This window comes from Ambystoma mexicanum, chromosome 7q (assembly GCF_040938575.1).
Source record: "Ambystoma mexicanum isolate Mex_15411 chromosome 7q, UKY_AmexF1_1, whole genome shotgun sequence".
NCBI lineage: Eukaryota > Metazoa > Chordata > Amphibia > Caudata > Ambystomatidae > Ambystoma > Ambystoma mexicanum.
The window spans coordinates 1,063,321,100-1,063,338,817 of record NC_090941.1 but is presented as its reverse complement, the minus strand read 5'-3'; the positions used below and the strand labels follow the sequence as shown (position 1 = coordinate 1,063,338,817).

Sequence of the window (17,718 nt, the reverse complement as noted above, 5' to 3'; positions counted from 1 at the left end):
CATCCCGTGTGGTGATCTTATGTAACTAGGTTTCCTCAGTAGATTAGCGGTATGTGGACATGGGTGGTCGGGGTGTCCCCCACTCGCCTTCTGGTTAGGGAAGATTAACATAGGGGTCATGGTTTCCTCCGTGGGATTCTTGTTTCCCCTTGGGTCTATGGTAGGTGGTTCCAGGTTATTGCTGCCAGGTGAGAGAAGGATGATCCTCTGAATGTTCTTCTATTGTATGGTTATTGCTCTAAGCCAGGGTTGTCCAACAAACAGCCCGCGGGCCACAATGCGGCCCTCCAAGCCATTTTACGTGGCCTGCGAGGCCGTATGTTGAACAACTCTTGAGTAAAACAAAACAAAAAAATGTGCATGTGCGCAAAACTGTAACTTCCTCTGGTGACCCCATGGGGTCAACAGGGGTAGTTACAGTCCTCAGCCACGACACGTTAATTTATTTATTTATGCAATGGTTGTCGGATATCCGACAAACATTGCAGAAATAAATACATTTGTCAAGAATACCGTTCATTTTCAGTGAGCGTGGGTCCATACAATTGCCTAGTACTCCCACAAACTATGAACAATGGGATTAATATAGTAGCAATTACTTTGCATTTAAATATCCCATTTCAGGCACGTAGGACCCACCATGCAAGAGAGGAATGGGCTACGGCCCAAACATGCCCGTTCCTCTCTTGCATGGTGCTCCGAGGGGCAAAAGGCGTGCCGAGATGAAGCGAGGAGGTGGCGAGGTGAGGAGAACAGTGCTGGCCCGGGCGAAGGATTATGTGGACAGGTGCTGTGCAGGAGTTCCTCTCGGCGTGGGCAGCACAGCGGATTCCTGAACCCCTGATTAGCCGTGGGCCGCTGCTCAGAGGGCCATTGTGCGGAGTTACTTTCAAGGTTTGTCATCTCTGGACATATGTTTAGCAGGGGTTGTGGCGAGACAGCCTGTCTGCCCAAAAATCGTTCTTTTGAATTGCGAATGTCACCAAAGATGAACCTTTATCAGCTGAGAAACTTAACCTTTGCAGTGCTTTTTTTCCTCGTCTCGAGACAAAGAAGAATAGCGCGAGCTCAGTTACGTTTACCTCTAAGCACAGTGCGGATTGATGAAAATGTCCATGCATTATACCAAGTACATTGGACATTATAGATGTGGCCAGTGGGGTATGAAAGCATGGCGAATACCACATGTACAGCACAATATGTTACCCTAGTAGTGCCCCAATAACACACTGCAACCTGCAAATGGGCCTCAGTGGACCACCTGCCAATGTTTATGTAAGTTGCTTATGAAGGCTACACATATTTTATTCAGATCCACATGGGGGGTGGGGTGGGAGCTTGACATATCGCAGATGGGAGCCCCAGTCCCTTTGCCAATTCAGTCCTACACCTTGCTGTGATGTATCCTATGATAGGTTATTTATAACGCGCTTAATACCCATGCAGCAGTGATCCCAATCATAAAAGTGAAACAGGCAAGCCCAACAGGTATAACTTATTTTCACTCTTTTGGTAGCACAGTCTGAGGGCAGCCTATACCCTTCAGGAGAGGTGTGAGCTGATACAGTTGCAAAACAAAAAACAATGGTACTATGTTCCCAAAATACCTTAGTTCTTGTCTTTCGGATCTCAGCAGAGCCAGGCTTTTCAGCATCAGAACAGGAGCATGGGTGCCTTTGCGCTGGGCTGGGGTCAAGTCGGAGAGCAGCAGCGATGGGCTCCAATGATGCAGTTCTGTTTGGCAGTGGTGCTGATTTGCGGGTAGAAAACGCTGGGAACAGTAGGCCGTGCCAAGTGGATGGCACTGGAAGATTCAGTGACCTCTGGGCCTGGACAAGGGAATACTTGCCTTTGGTGCTGTGCAGGCTCGGCTGACACAACACGCCATATGGTTACCGCAAAGATGTCAAAGCTTCAGCATTGTCATTGAGCAGAACTCTGTGATTCAGGGGTGGTGGAGCGTCGAGGTCCAGGATGATTATGATGGTGTCAATGGGGCCAGCGCTGAGCAGCTCTGCTCAGGAGGGCCATGGGCCCCTGTGGGGCCGACAGGCCTGTGGGCAGACTGCAACAGGCCTGCTCGAGCCATCCTGCTATTTATACAAATCTCGGGCCGAGCAGGGCCTGATGGGAGAAAGGAACTGTGCTACAATCTGCTCTTCTGCTGGGCTCTATCTGCCAGAGCTTCCCCCTACACACGGGACAGGCAGCTCTGCAGACGCTCAGAGCTTCCGGGGTGGGGGGGGGCTGGGGCTGGGTCAGGGCCTGCGTTCTCACCCTCGTTTAGCGGGCCTTCCAGAACTGACCCAATCCCTGCCCTCTTGCATGCAACTCATACGTAGCTGGCAGGGGAGAATCTGATCTCAAGGGCAGATCTCCCAGAGTGAGACTTACCCATTGCACGTCGGATTTGTTGACCCCTGCTATGTCCCCAAATATGGGATACATGACTGCATTATTTGTGGTAGTGGGGGACTGCGTTCGCGCTCTCCCTCTGATTTATTGGTGAAAGAAAGAAAAGGTAAAGTGTGCACTAGGCCTGCTAGGTTGCATACTTTAAGATTGTGCTCACATTGCGTTTCTTCAATTAGGTTCACCTTTGGGTGATCACTTTTCCCCATTTTATCTGTTGAATTGGATTATGCTTCTTTCATCACCACAGAAGTAATCAATGCGTATTACAGAGATAAGCTGCCATATGTATTGGGCACACTGCACATGCTCAGGCAGCATCAATCATGCTTTGTACAGGACACTGCTGGACTAAATTGGGAACAGCCAGCATAGACAAGTTGCTACAGAGGCATATTTTGGGTACAACCAGCATGACAATGTGTTACATCAGTGACAGTGCTGTCTTACACTGTGGACACTTTGATCATTAAAATGTGTTGTGTTAGGGACGCTCTTGGTCAGGGATCACTAACCATCTTTGAATATCTCCGCTTGAAAGGCATCTTATGTGACCAGGCCTGGGGTCAAGACTTGAAGAGACAACTGACCCCCTTTGAGAAATTTCTTGATACAGCGACTTCTAGGAAGGGGGCGGTCTCAGGGGTATATAAAATTTTGAACACTGTCAATTTGGGGGAGAGGAGGCGGTTCCGCTCTTTTTGGAACGAGCTGGCAGGGGAAGAGATCTCGGAGGACGCCTGGTCCAGGATCTTTAAAATAGCCTTCCACGGGAATTTATTTACCGCGGATATGGAACATAACTTCAAAATCCTCCAGGGATGGCACAGAGACCCTGCAAAGTTGTCAAAAATGTTCTCTGGTGTCTCCCCAACATGCCCAAGGGGTTGCGACCAGGTTGGGTCGAGGGCACACATGTGGTGGCACTGCCCGAAGGTACAGGCATATTGGGTGGAGGTAAGGGGCTGGATCGCTGAAATCTCGGAGGAAATGCTCCCCCAAAACCCTCTGACCATGCTGTTGGGCCTACCCCCAGAGGACACGGACACAATGAGGTACCCGAGAATGTGGGAAACAATGCTACGAGCGGGCAGGGTAGCCCTTGCCCAAAAGTGGAAGAGCCCAGAAACTCCATCCAAGGTGGAATGGCTACAGAAGGTCAAAAACATGTTCTTGATGGATAAACTAACGGCAATGGTGAACAATGACTCGGCCTCCTTCCAAGCGAACTGGTACGGGGTGAAACAGATCTGGGGATGGGATGTCCATTGATCTGCAGCAGAGAACTGGAAACGGCGTGGGGGCCCAGGGCCCGGGAACCGGCAGACGGAACACAGCCAAACTAGAAGTCAACGCTCAAGCTCGCTTCCAAGCTCCAGACTAAGACAGCTCGCGTTTCAAAGCCCCGACTTGGGGTTTTTTCCTTCTTTTTTCTTTTTTTGGTGGGTGGGACTGCATTGGGGTGGTGGGGGGGGGCGGTGGCCCTCGGGCCTGTTTCTTGATTCCATGTGAATGCATATAGTGCCCCAATGTTTGTTTATGAAAATGTTAATAAAACCAAAGTTTAAAAAAAAAAATGTGTTGTGTTGTAAAATGTTCTTGTCTGCTGTTGGTGACATGGAATTTTCATGTTCCCCTTTAGAAATGATTGTAAACTTATGGCTTTTTGGTCACCTTTTCTGCTGTAAAATGCACATTTTCAACCCCATATTTGAAAATAAATTCTTGGGGGGGAACTCCTCAAACCCTCCCAAGATCCTTGTTGCTCCCTCGCTACGCTCGATTGCCCCCACTATTTCAGAAAAATATGAACACATAGACACTGAAAGAAATCACAAGCAATTAACCTTTGATCACTGCCCATTGCACCAAAAGCTATCTTTGGGACTGCATGGCTATCACTGCCTGTGATGCTATTGTGTCAAAGGTCACACAATATCGCTTTTTAATATACTGCTTTGGGTGAGGTTGTTGACATTTGGCTCGCCGCCCCACTGGGTGACAAAAAGTTAATACTTCAGGCCCCACATTCAAAAAGGTTGGACAAGCCTGCTCTAAGCAAATGTCGTTGCTTGATCTGAGAGGTCTTGTCAGATGTAGACGGTTATTTTCTCCTTTAGGAACTCTGTTCCTAGGCCGTGGATTGCTCTGTGTGTTATGCACAGCGTTTTGAACTTTATTAGCTGTTTTATTGATAGCCAGTCTAGCAGTTTCAGCGCTGGGTTAATCCCTAGCCTTCCAGTTCTCAGTGAATCCCCGGCACGATTTAAGCCTGTTTGTGTCACTTTTCTTCAAGTGGGTTTCTTGCAAATAAACCATGCCTATGAGCGGATACCTCAGTCTCTGGAGAAGGACGGTCCTCTTTCTGGGGGTTGATGCCCCTCACATTATGTGTCAAGCAAATTCCCTCCATTCCTTCCAGACCCATTGCAATCGGCTTCCCCTCAAGACACCATGCATTCACCAGAGCGAGATTCCCCTGCATCTCACCCATCCTCGCAAATCCCAGTACAACACCTGCACCTTTAGTGGGAGCATAAAAAGAGGCCACTAACCTGCGCATGAACCAACTTAGGAACCCAACAATATGAAACGTGAAACATTGTAATAAAGAGAGTGGGGCGTGTAACAATGAACTTGCCGAGTCCCTCTATCCCTAAGGAGATACAAAAAGGGGCGTACTCCCACTGACCAGCACGCCACCCAATCCCTGGTTGCTGCGCCCAATCCCCAGCCCCCCTATTCAGCTCTTATGCACTTCCAAGAAACCCTGAACTTCAAACAAGAAGAGACCCCCACCCATTCCTTCCAGTTCTCAGTGAGTCCCCAGGCCCCTTTGGAGCCCCCACGATCTTGTCTTCCAACCTCCCTGCACCAGCCTCCAGCAGCCCTTGCTGCTCTTCTCCCGGGACGGGCCCAACGCGATGCCCAGGATCTCAGCAGCCTCTTTCGGGGTTATGCAGTGCCATTGTTTCTCCTTCCAATAGAACAAAAAACCAAATGGGAAGGTCCACCTGTATTTAATCTGTTCCTGTTGAAGCTTCCCCATCATAAGATGAAACGCCAGCTGTTTCTGGAGGGTAATAGCAGCAAGGTCCTGGTAAATGAGGAGCTTCTTATTGCAATACGAGACCTCCTCATTTGCTTTTGAGGCCCTGAGGATTATTTCCTTGATAGTGTAGAAATAGAATTTCATAATTATGTCCCTCGGTTTCACACAAAGCCCCCTTTGCAGTGGGCTGACCTGACCCTATGAACCCATTCCAAGGTGATACCGTCAGCGATATCTCAGGGAAAGTCTCCACAAAGAAGCAGCCAAGCCCCCAGGTCAGCCCCTTTTGTATTTTCTTTAAGGCCTCTGATCCAAAGATTTTCTCTCCTGTGTCTGTCTTTCAGGTCCACAATGGTGGTCACCAGTTCCTCCATTCCATGTTTTGCACCCGCCAATTCGCCCTGCAGGTGCAGAACATCTGCCGGCAGAGAGTGCAAAGACTCTTCAGTGTCCACCACTCTGGTTTTTACTTGCTTGAGGTCTCTGGAGAGTTCAGGCATGTACTTATGCCCTCCATTGCCCCTGAAATCTCCTGCTTCAGTGCCAGCAAGATGTCCTCCTTCATTACTGTCATGCACTCCAGCAGGTCTTTTTTGTGAGGGGCCCCATGCCACCTGTATTGCATCACTGCTCCTTCTTCGAAGCACCTGGTGAGGTGACATCACCTTTCCTCTCGTCTCTGACCCTGGTTGGGGACCAAAGGGAGGTTATGGGCCTGTCTTTCCCCAGGTTCTTGTGCAGAGACATAAAGGGCATCCCACCTCCACTGCATCCCAGCAGGCCCTCCAGACCACCTGTCCCTGACTTCTGTGTTGAAACATGAGGGCTCCGTTTACCCGTGGATCCTGGGAGTGGGTCCCTCCCCCCATTTCGCCAGACCTCACCGGGTTGACGCAAGCGCTGGGGCTCTCTCGCAGTATACCTGGCCAGGGAGGTCACTGCGGCTGCCTACAGGAGTCAGCGGCCCCTCACGCTTTAGGCCACCAGGCCCCTCCACCCCTCCTTCCAGGCCACTTTCCAGGGCTTGCTGCCGCCTCCAGCTCTCACCTCATCCTCCAAGGCCCCTCTGCTCCGTATGGTGGGACTGCAGGCTCCTGAGCCCTCAACTGATGCCCGGTCAGCAAGGCTGCCACGTCGCTTGCACAGTCCCTCACTTAGGGCCTCATTCCTCATTACACGGTAGGCGGTGAGCCATGGCGCTATTAGCGCCATGGCTCATGCCGGTAAAATACCGGCACCGCCTTGGCGGAAAGGGGATTTACTGCCCCATTCCAAGGTTGGAGGGGCGGTAAATCCCCCTTCCACCATTGCCCTTCCCCATTCCCATTTCTGCCCCATAGGGCTCTATGGGAATGGGGAAGGCGCTAATTACGGCACCGCAATTCAGTGGTGTACCCAGCCACACATGCTTCTCTTCAGCTTTGAGCTCCCCTCCTGTCACCGCTGCGAAACCCCTGCTTCATCCGGACGATGGGGGCAGGCTCGTCGAGCGGGACAAGGGGAGCCACCTCCACAGCATTTTGCTTTCCTGTAGTGTTCCGAGCCGGGAGGGCCTCACCTCGGCTCTGAGCTTCTCCGCCCTTCACTGCTGTGCTGCCCCTCACCTGTTGGGCACCACTGAGGCCCGATGGATGATGGCCACGGAGGTACCGGCATCCGTCTGCTTCCCCTCCTCACACCCGACTAGACTCTAGGGGGCTTTAGTGCTCCCCTCTTCCGGGGCCAACCTCACCCTCTCTGTGCATGAGGCAGAGACCTGAATTCATCTTTTGATTCTATTTATTGGCAACTTTGATAATGCCTCCCCTTGTCTTCTCTTCCAGAGAGGACATCATATGTTATTGAGCCTCTCTGGGTGATCCTGTGATTAAATGGTCATTATGTCACCATTGCTCTCTAGCCACAAATGCTTCTGAAGATGGTCAGATGACCGAAGCGGATCAAGCTGGGACCATTTCTCATAGGGCCTTGTTGAAATCTGAGTTTTGATTTGAATCATTGATTGGAAATTGACCATGAAATGTATGGACAAATTTTATGTAATATATGAAATTATAATTTTATCTTTTGGAGCGATTGTATTGAACTCTATACAACTTTTTGTTCTGGACAAGTTTACTTGTGCATTAAATGGTGAATTTAAGACGTCTGTCCACAAAAAAGCAAGGTGTCCATTCTTGGTATAATTGTGTCCATTAAGTTCAATCCACGAGTCGAAGGGTTGGAGAGTAAGGTGTACATCAATTTCTAAAGCAACGTGTGAGATTCCTCACCTGTGTATTGTACCAAAATAGAAGGAAGGTGTCTGCATATACAGCACTATTTTTGAAAAATGCCAAAATTAGGGTGACCATTTTTGTTCTCAGACCAATGTCCATCCACCCAACCCTTTACACTAACTCAGCCCTTTCTAATCCATCCTGTGTCAAAATAAAACTCGAGTTACCGGAAGAAAGCAGCAGCGTCCAATTCAACATACAGCCATTCATCAGTATGCAAATAAAAAAAAAACACACAATTTCGGCTGCAGAGCAAACATGGCGCTCAGAAATATGGTAGACATTATCAAGAGAAAGCAGTAGGAAGTGCAAATCTCCAATAGTAATCGCCGGTAAATCAAATAGGTCTAGCCCAGCAAATGTCAGGTGTAAGCCTTTCTGCCCAAAGGGGGCTTAACAGGAACATCATACCCTATAGATGTACACAGTTATTGGCTTTGACAATGCTTGTCGAGGCTCGGGGCCATCAACGAGCTGTCAGGTTTAGGGAGCTGTAATGACTTCTCCCCAGTCGGGTCAGCAGGCAGGATGCAGCATTGTGGACTTGGGTAATGCGGCAATGAAATAAGCTGGTGCGTCAAGTAGAGCATGTTACCATAATATGATCTGCAAGAGAGAGGCAAGCGTGCAAGCGTGGACCGACCGTGATCTCAATCTTACTCGGAAAGCACAGGCATGGGGTGGAGGGCAGCAGAAACTGTGCACACTCACATATAGAAGCGTGAATGGAAACAGTGCCACACATGCAGAATGGAGGGAGACATGATAGAATCAGGCAGCCTTCATAGTAGGCGTGCCTGATTCCAAAATGGCAGCCACACTCTTTATAGCCTCAGCTGGTGGAGCTAAGGACTGCCTAACAGGTCCTTGAACACTATATGCCACAAATGGATCGGGGGTTGGGTTTAGCACATGCACCCAATCAGACATTGTTAGGGAGAATTCTCATTCTATGGCTAATTTCCCTTATCTATAGAGTCCCCCAGCAGCGTTGCTGGATTTGAAGGGTTTGTTTCTTTTTACCTGCTAAGAGTGAGACTCTTTTTCCCACTCTTAGGCATTTTTGCTATGTGTGTTCTAGGCTATTTTTGTGTTTAATGTCTATGGGGTTTTTCTCACCTCCATAGGAACCATCTTTATTCACATGTGTTACACAGCACCCTCCGTGCAGTGACACAGAGGTGTTGTAGCGACCCCCAAACATAGACTCCATACCCTGGGACTGACTACTGTCTCCCAGGGCATGTAAAGTCCCCATTGACTTTACTAGTCAATTCATATGAACTTAACCAGTACAACCCATCTTACTATGGAGGTACTGGAAAGGGTTAATAGTTTTTCCCTTAGGTTCATTTACGAGGGGGTACCGTAAAGTCCCTCTCTCTAAAGTTTCTGGCTGGTGGCAGTGGTTACTACCATAAATATTCGACCGCAAATATTTTCCTATGGGATTTTCCCATTGTTCGAGGCCACCACTTTTTCTGACAGCCTCTAACATACCGCCGGTTTATTTTATTATTAACTTTACTCCGGTAGGGTTTATTTGCCAGAACCTTAATATAAATTATTTCTTGTGTCTTACTCTAAACTCCTAACCCAGGTCGGGGATCCTTTGGTCGTCCTTTTGGCAGGCTTCTGCCAAGAAGCCCTCCTTTTGGCGCCACTGAGTCTGGGGTGGGTCCATTGTGTGGGAGGGGGAGTAGGCCCCCTGGACAGGGTTGCCTCCGCAACCCATGTCGCACTCTATCCTGAATGGCTGGAGGGTCTCCCGCCAAGATGACCACTCCACTGTGTGAGAGACAGCTAGGCTGTATGAATGGGGTTCATTTTGCATAAAAGCAGGGTCCTGAGGACTGGAAGAGCAAGACGTCGCCACTGGAACTACGGAACCAAAGGGGAGAGAAGCCACAGACATCTTCAGCACCTGCACCACCGGTGAAGCCCTGCTGCAGCGTCTCACCACTTTTCTTCCACACAGCGAGAGGAGATCTTCTTCGCAAGAGCCTTCTTCCCTTGAGCTGGTGGGACCAACCAGTTCACCAATCGCTTCCTCGGACCTGCCTTGGTCGAATCGTCAGTGCCCAGCACTCGGAGGCCGGATAGCCAGACAGCCATCCACCGGGACCGTGATTTCAAGGTGCGTACCTTTTTTTCGTTGGGCATCACCACGGCTGGTTTCATCCCTGGGTAGTGCAGTAACTCGAACCTTCCTCCACGACGAGAGCCTCTCTTCCCCTGCTGGATCCCCCGAACTGCAGGAACTACCAGGAACAACCGCCACCGCAGGAGCCACTTCTTCATTCAAAGGTACTTTGTTCCGCCAGGCCTCCCTTTCTGCGTGGTAGCCCTAAAGGTGTTTTAAATCCTTTATCTACTTTTTGGGTTGGCCGCCCTTTCATCTAACATTGTCTTTCACCTTGCATCAACCCTTTCGATATTCGTTAACCAAAGACTTGACTGCAGCTACAAGAACATTTTTGCTCCTAAGCTCTTGGTCCTGTACCACTGACTCTGGCTCAGGCCTATTGACTCTGGCTGATTTGTTTGATCTGCTCTCACTAGATTGATTCTCAATGAGAAATGTGTTGATACACCTGAATCTTCTAAACCTCTCTTCCTTCCTACTGTTTTAACTTGTGAAGTGCCATTTTGCTCAGTTTTCAATTACTTATCTTTCTGCTAAAGTATTACTGTGCATTACTTGTTCATAAAACTTCAGGGAAGTGTTGCTAGGGGGTGTCTGAAGATATTTCGGTTTAACTTGTGCTTTCCCTCCCTTTCGCTGCCATTTGTAGTTGGTTTTCACTGTGCCGTTTTGCTCAGTTTTCACTCTACCGCAAACTTGTCTACAATTGACTAGGGAGTTGTATATACTTCCCTTGACTAAACTTAACTTGCTTTCTCACTGTGATTTATGTGTTGAACTAGATGTGTATAAAATGAATCTATATTCTCTTTTTTTAATACAAAGCTTTGGTCAGTGTTTCCTTGTGCCATAAGTACTGTAATACCTATTGTGTAAACCTTGAATACTGCTCATCTCCCTCTTGAGATAAGTCTGACTCTTTAGCCACAGCTACCAACTAAATCTGTGTGGTACAGACTTATACCAAAGGGGATTTTTCTTGCTCATATCTGTAGTCTTAATCTTCTGTAGTGCTCCCTAAGGGAACTGCATAGAATTCTGCCTAACAGACATCAAGACTAATAAGCCTGCACAGTTGTCTCTGCTATCAAATTGGCACAATCACACAGGTGTCCTGAGTATAAAATGGAGTCCACCCAATCTCAAAGTTTGGGAGTTTGGAGGCATTGCAGAAGTGAGTGGAGAGAGCTAACACCCGAGCGGAGGAAGGGAAGGGGAAAGGAAGGCTTTGAATGAGGGAACGTTAGGAAGGAGGAAGAAGGATTTGTGAGGCAATAGGTTGCCATATTAACACGGACAGAGAAGGAGCAAGAAGAAGAAAAGGTATCATCAGAGGAGGGTGATGGGGTGAGGAGGACAGAGGAAAGAAGAGAACAGCAGAGGCAGGAAGACAGTGGAGAAGGATCAGAGTGTAGGGCGAGGAGGAGGAAGATGGGGCAGAGAAGTCCCAAGCAGAGAACTAGAGGGGCAAAGGCTAAAGGGAGTGTTGAGAAGAACGTGGAGAAACCAGTGGGCCTGAGCGTGGGTGCAGCCAATGCACAAGTGCTTGGAAGGTGGAATGACTTGTCGACCTAGGCACAGAGAGTCGGCGGGCCATCAGCCTAAAGACCCTAAGAGAGAAAGGGCCTCATTCCTAGGTTGGTGGTAGTCATGGCGCTATTTGGGCCATGACTGCCACCAATAACGGGTCCGGCACCGGTCTAGTTCAATGGGGACTTACAGGTGTAGTCCGACCTTTGCGGGACCGGTAAGTCCCCATTGAAAATGCCATTCCCCATTCCCATTGAGCCCCCAGAGGGGCGCAAATAACGGACTCGCGTATGTCAAGCCCGTTATTTGCGCCCTGGTCCCTTAACGGGTCCCGTCCATAACGCTAGGTCATACCAGTCATTAAAGGAGGGACCCACTAAGGGACCTTGTAGTAGGGTGGTAAGGGATTATCCCTTACCGCCCCACTCGGAATGAGGCCCAAAGAGAGAGAGAACAGATGTAGTCTAGCTGGGAGCCTTTTTCCAGGTTCAGGTGGAACCAGTCTAACCTCCCAAGAAGCAGAGACAGATTGATGTGGGTTGGGTTGGGGGGAGTACAGGGGGTCATCTATAGATGCAGAGCCAAGAGTGCTCCCTGATCCCAGCTTCCACATGACCCTTGGAGTGAGGGCTACAATGGCAATGGCCTACAACTCCACCTAGGACATACAGGAAAGAAATAGACTGTCACAAGCCATGGACCACTGCCCAGGAGGGCCATTGGAGGTCAATAGCTGCCCGAAGGGGTGCTGGATACCCACAGCCCTGGGAACTGTGAGCTACTTTGGAACTTTGGGACTTAGAGCCATAGCCCCAACCTTAGACTAATGCTGCTCTTGTTTATCTTTCCTTTGGTACATCTACACAGTCATTGGAGGCTTGGTTTGCCTAGCTTACTCCCAGCCTAGTGTTGTGTGCAATAACCTCTCTTCTGGAATGGCAATGGTGGTTTGCAAGTATCTTGTTGATCCCTCTATCTATGACATGCCCCAAACATTAATCTCGCCCACCACCCACATTAATTGTTCATCACTCTATTTCGCATCCACATATCCCTGCCTTTGACCCATTTCACACAAGTCCTAATATTTTGTTTCTTTAAATCATGCATTAGCACATTGGTATGAGCGGGAGGGAGGATGACACTGTAATGCCCAGCAGGGGCGCCATGAGTCCTCCAAATCCTTCGCCAGTTTTCTCAATGATGCAAGGTTCGAAGCAAGCCGGTAGCAAGAAGGTTATGATATGATATGATAGGTTATTTATAACGCGCTTAATACCTAGAGGTTTCTAAGCGTGGACCTGGGATTCGAACCTGTGTTGCTCTGTGTCGTCCTGCTTCCAAGGCGAGCACGTTGCCCTTGAGCGCTATCCTCCCGAGAGGGTTAGTGTCTATTTGGTCCCCTTGTGCTTCTTCTAAGGCAGTGGTCTTCAAACTTTTTTGGCCAGGGCCCCCCTGAGCAAAATTTGGGCAGGTCGGGACCCCCCAGAAATGCCAAATGGACAGTATATATTGCGCGCCGTCACCTGCTCCCATCAAAGTCGCTGGGCTCCCTCATCCCACTCCTACCCAGTCGCTGGTCTCTCCCCACCCCATCACACACCCAGGGCTCTCCCCACTCTGCTCCCATCACTATCCCATGGTTCCCGCCCATTGTGCTCCCAACATAGTCCCTCGGTTCCCCCATCCCGTTCCCAACACAGTCTGAGGGCCAGTGGCGGCTGGTGAATCTTTTTTAAGTGGAGGGGCATTAAGGGGAGGTTCGGGGGGGTTTCCCCCTGTGAATTTTTTTTTAAATAATAGGTTAAAATGTTGCATTGTAGAGCATACTTTTAACAAAAAATGGGTAAATAGCCAAACAGTTTGCAATTGTTGCTGGGAGTCCAGGGGGCAGGCATTGATATTTTATTTCTATCGCGCTCGTACACAAGTGTTTCAGAGCGTGACAAGGCAAGGGAGGGGAACAGAGGAGAATAAAACAGCGATCTTACTAGGCCCAGTGACATTGAGAACGCGCAAGTGTGAGGGGAAAAGTGCATGGAAGGGGGGAGAAGTGGAAAGTGCGAAGCAGAGGAGAAACAGATAAATAACAATAAATAAATAATAAAGGCAACAAACAGTGGTAGTGCAGCCAGCAATTTGCAAGTGCTACGTTTAAGGCAGCAGACAGGGTAGGTCTGATAAGTGCAGGAAGAAAGATGGTTCTCCTCAAGTTTTAGAGTGGCAGGGCGCTGTTCCAGAGGGAGGCCCCAGCCGAAGACGGAGATCTACCCCCAGCTCGTTTCTTTGATAAACGACTGACCCTGAGGGAGTTGGAGGTAGAGGAGTGAAGAGCTCGAGAGGGGAGGTATTTGCGGAGGAATAGCTGAAGGTATTTTGGACCCAGGCCCCAGAAAGCCTTGTGGACAAGGCAAAGGGTTTTGAATGATAGATGTCCGGTAAAAAGATACAATCCCTGTCCCCTGGGCCCCACTGGTCCTAACACAATGAACATGATTGTGTGTATATGCAAGGCGCTGCACATTCATACAGCAATCACTCTATCATTCACATGAGCATCCATCACCATACACTCACTCATAACGCATCCATACACATGTTTAAATAAAAACAATGAACATAAACGTACCTTCTGCATTGGCCTGTGTGTGGGTGCTGAAACGGCCTGCTCCAGCTGCTCTGTCCGTATGTGCGAGGAGGCGCAGGAGCTCCCCCTCGGACATACAGACATGCAGTGCCCCAGCCAGCATTTCCAATGAGCTATGCAATGCTGGCGAAGCAAAACGCCCCAGCACTTGCATGGCTCAGTGAGCATGTGCGGCTGGGGAACTAAACTGAACTGTCAAAGGGAAACAGTGTTTCCCTTTGACAGTTCAGCCAGCCCAGGAGCACTCCATTAGCTGGATAAAGCAGCTGAGGGAGTGCTCACTGTTTCACTGGGCTGGCTCCTTAGCTCCTCCATAATGGGTGAGGGGCCACTGGGTGGGCGCCTCTTGCCATTATGGATGAGCCGCCAGGCTCGGACAGGCCTATAGGGCAATGCCTGTACCAAAAATGTAAAATGCTAGTTTGGGCCAATCAAAATGGGCCACCATTTTGGCCAATGTGGACCATTTTGATGAGTTACTTAACTATGCAGTTAGTAATGTTGACCATTGTTGCTGAATATATCACAATTTACTTACATTTTAACACAAAGCACCCCTTTGGGTACTATTGAAACAGTGGGCTTCATAACTACTCTGGCGGTAGCTGTGCCGGTAAAACCGGCACGGCTGCCACTGGAGTTGCATCCGGGTCTGGCACCCGCGAATGGGCAATTACTAGGTCATGCCGAGTTAGGCGGACATGATAATTGCCCTTTCGAAGGTGCCGGTAGATCCCCATTCCCATTTGAGCCCCATATGGCTCAAATGGGAATGGGGAGCTCGGATGCACCGGCACCGTTAATAACGGTGCCGGTGCATCCGACGAGCTGAGGTCAGACCTGGCGGGGGCTGTCAAGCACCCACGAGCACAACTCTTACTATGGCGGAACGGTAGCAACGGTGCCGGTAGCTTACCAGCACCGTTGTTACTGGTCCGCCATAGTAGTAATGAGGCCCAGTCTGTGACTAAAGGAATGAATATCCATTTACAACTGTGGGCCACTTTTTCATTGTTGCCTGAGACAGTTTCATGCTTCAGCCCGCCCATGTGGGCCACCCCTGCCCATTTCTTCCAATCTAAACAAAACAAAAAAAAAAAAAACAAAAAAAAAAAAATCTTTTTTCATGCTGAGCTCTCAGGGCCCCCCTGGGATGCACCCGCGGACCCCTAGGGGGTCGCGACCCACAGTTTGAATACCACTGTTCTAAGGGTTGAAAGAGCCATCAAGTGTGGGGTCTCTCCTTGCAGCAAGACAATAGTTAATATGAAATTCCAAGTTGATAACTTTTCTGACTTTCACCCCTGTCTTTCTCTCTGACTGCTGACACCCACACCCCTTTTACCTTGAGACCAGGCTTCAAGTAAAATCCAGGCCAGTTCCTTCTCCGTCCCTGGATGAATAGGGCAGGTATATTGAAAGATCGATGACCAGTGGTTCCCTAGTTCCTTCACTAGGATGAAAGAGTTGCATTTAAAATATTCAAAACAAACTCCAGGCTCCTTCACTGGGAAGGGTTCCCATAAGGTCCAAACATCGTAATTCTGCGGAACTGTCTCAAACTTTTACATTGATTTTTTTGGCGGTTTCATTTTCAGCGTTGGGGGACAGAGCTATTGTACAACCAGTTCCAAAGCGTTCGCTAATACTTTCAATTTTCTCTTTCAGACGCGGAATAGTGAGTTAGAGCGTTCTGAAGGTAAATATGCGTTTCTTTGGTCAATATATGTTATGTTAATAGGCTTTTATACTGCGCACATCACCACCGTAGTGGTCTTAAAGCACCGAAACCTTGTCCGTGTGGGTGAACTGTGACCCCACCGACGGTGTAAATCAGACCGGTGGTCTGTGGGGTGAGAAGGAAATGAGGGTACATTCATGCAATGTTTTCAAGTGCTTTCTTGTGTCTTTTGCCTTTGTCTTCCCGGAGATCCGCTTGAGGGAGCGGCGGAGTGACAGAAACCTAGGTACCACAGCTGCTGAAATCAACAGACCCGAAATGGAAGAACAAGGCGAGAAACACTTGAGCTGCTGCAGAACCGACTTCAGGTAAACGAGTGTGGCACGCAGAACGCTATGTGCGCTGTGTCCTCGCTCTTGATCTTGCTGACAGTTGTGATCTCTCCGTGCTGTTCTTGGATACTGAAGCCGAGTCTTATTACTCCAATTTCTCAGGTTGAAAGTGTAGTCACCGTTCGGGATCCCTCTTGATTGGCCTACGGTAGGGGTTTATATAGCACTCAGGAATTATGGCTGCCGAGATTTCCCAAATTCCGTGGGATTATGCAGGTTTCTGGGAAATGTGGTCCTGGTCAGCCTTGCCTCCTGATCCACACTAACTGACTCCATTGGTCTCTACTTAGGCCTCAAGGACCAATATGAGGTCTTTCTACTATTGGCCAGTGGGTTTCATGGAGCAGTGGGTGCGCCGGGCAGGTCATGCGTGGTGTCTTCAGGGTATTTACCGGGGTTAAAGGTTAGGGGTATTGACACAATGACAACACCCATGGTCACACCAGGCCTTTGTTTAATACATTGCATTGGAACCAACTCTAATCATCTTTCATGATAATGCTTCATAACAACAACAATACTTCATACCCTACATTATCCCCATGACTGACAGCCCAACATTTACATATTGCTTTCATCTCCTGAATGTGGAGAATTTAGTACAGACATTGGGTATGCCCATTTTTGCCACAAGACATTTACTCCACTGCCCCTGACAGGTGCATAATTGCAACAAAATACTAGAGTGTCTATGATATAGCTGTTTGTGTACCGTGCTAGTCATTGTGGAGAATGGGCCACAAAGGGTTAAAGAGGCTAACACATACTTTTAGTCATCATAGGGTAACCGGGTGGGTGCCTTACATTTCTGCAGACCTTAAGGAAATAGCCGGATAGCATAAGGAGGTAATCATTGACTCCACTCAACCAATCAGGATGCTCTAAATGCAGGCAACTAGTGGTGTTGACGGACCATAGAAACAGACGATATAACAAAGCATCTATTTGCATACTCTTCTTAGGCAGAAGGTGTAACGCTGACAGAGGAAGTCAATCAGCACAATGGGAACAGTAGAATAGAACTTCCCACTTGCCTGCACTAGAAGGTTCCACTCAGGTGGAAACACAAGAAAATCTGGTCCCTGACGGCATGCAAACAATACAAGTCCCAGAGCCCGCACTCTAGGAAAACAGACCTGGCATCAGAGGCGTTGCTAGGGGGGGCTAAGAGGGCTATAGCCCCTGGTCTTTTGGTTATAGCCCCGGATAGAATCTCAGGAGCTACAACCAAAAGGCTAGCTAGCCCCCAGTCCCAACAGTTCCGACATTAGCGTAGCCCCGGGTCTTTTCCAGACCTAGCAACACCCCTGCCTGGCATTACTTCATCTGTCCCTCCCTGGGGGGCGAGCTTTTTCAAACTGAACCTTCAATTGACCTGCAACATCCAATATGATGTTATTCATACTCTGAATTTTTAATTGTTCATTTTTTGTGACCATTGTCCTGGCACGTACAGTGCTAGGAACATGTGAGAAGAGCCAACACGTGTTTCGACCTATGTCTTTTTCAAGGCAGAGTCAAAAGGGTTGAGGGTCCTTGTGTAAGGACGTAGGAGGCCAAGGGATGGTTACATATTCTG

General features: G+C 48.9%; 1 protein-coding gene and 1 non-coding gene across 2 annotated transcripts in view; one reads left to right on the top strand and one right to left on the bottom strand.

Annotated features, from left to right (window-relative positions):
* C7QH11orf42 (chromosome 7q C11orf42 homolog) overlaps positions 1 to 17,718 on the bottom strand; it is a 236,739-nt gene that overhangs the window by 202,507 nt on the left and 16,514 nt on the right. The gene's annotated exons all lie outside the window — the stretch shown is intronic.
* LOC138528929 (U1 spliceosomal RNA) lies at positions 2,335 to 2,496 on the top strand. The gene has a single exon (XR_011284328.1). It is a non-coding gene; the product is annotated as a U1 spliceosomal RNA (small nuclear RNA).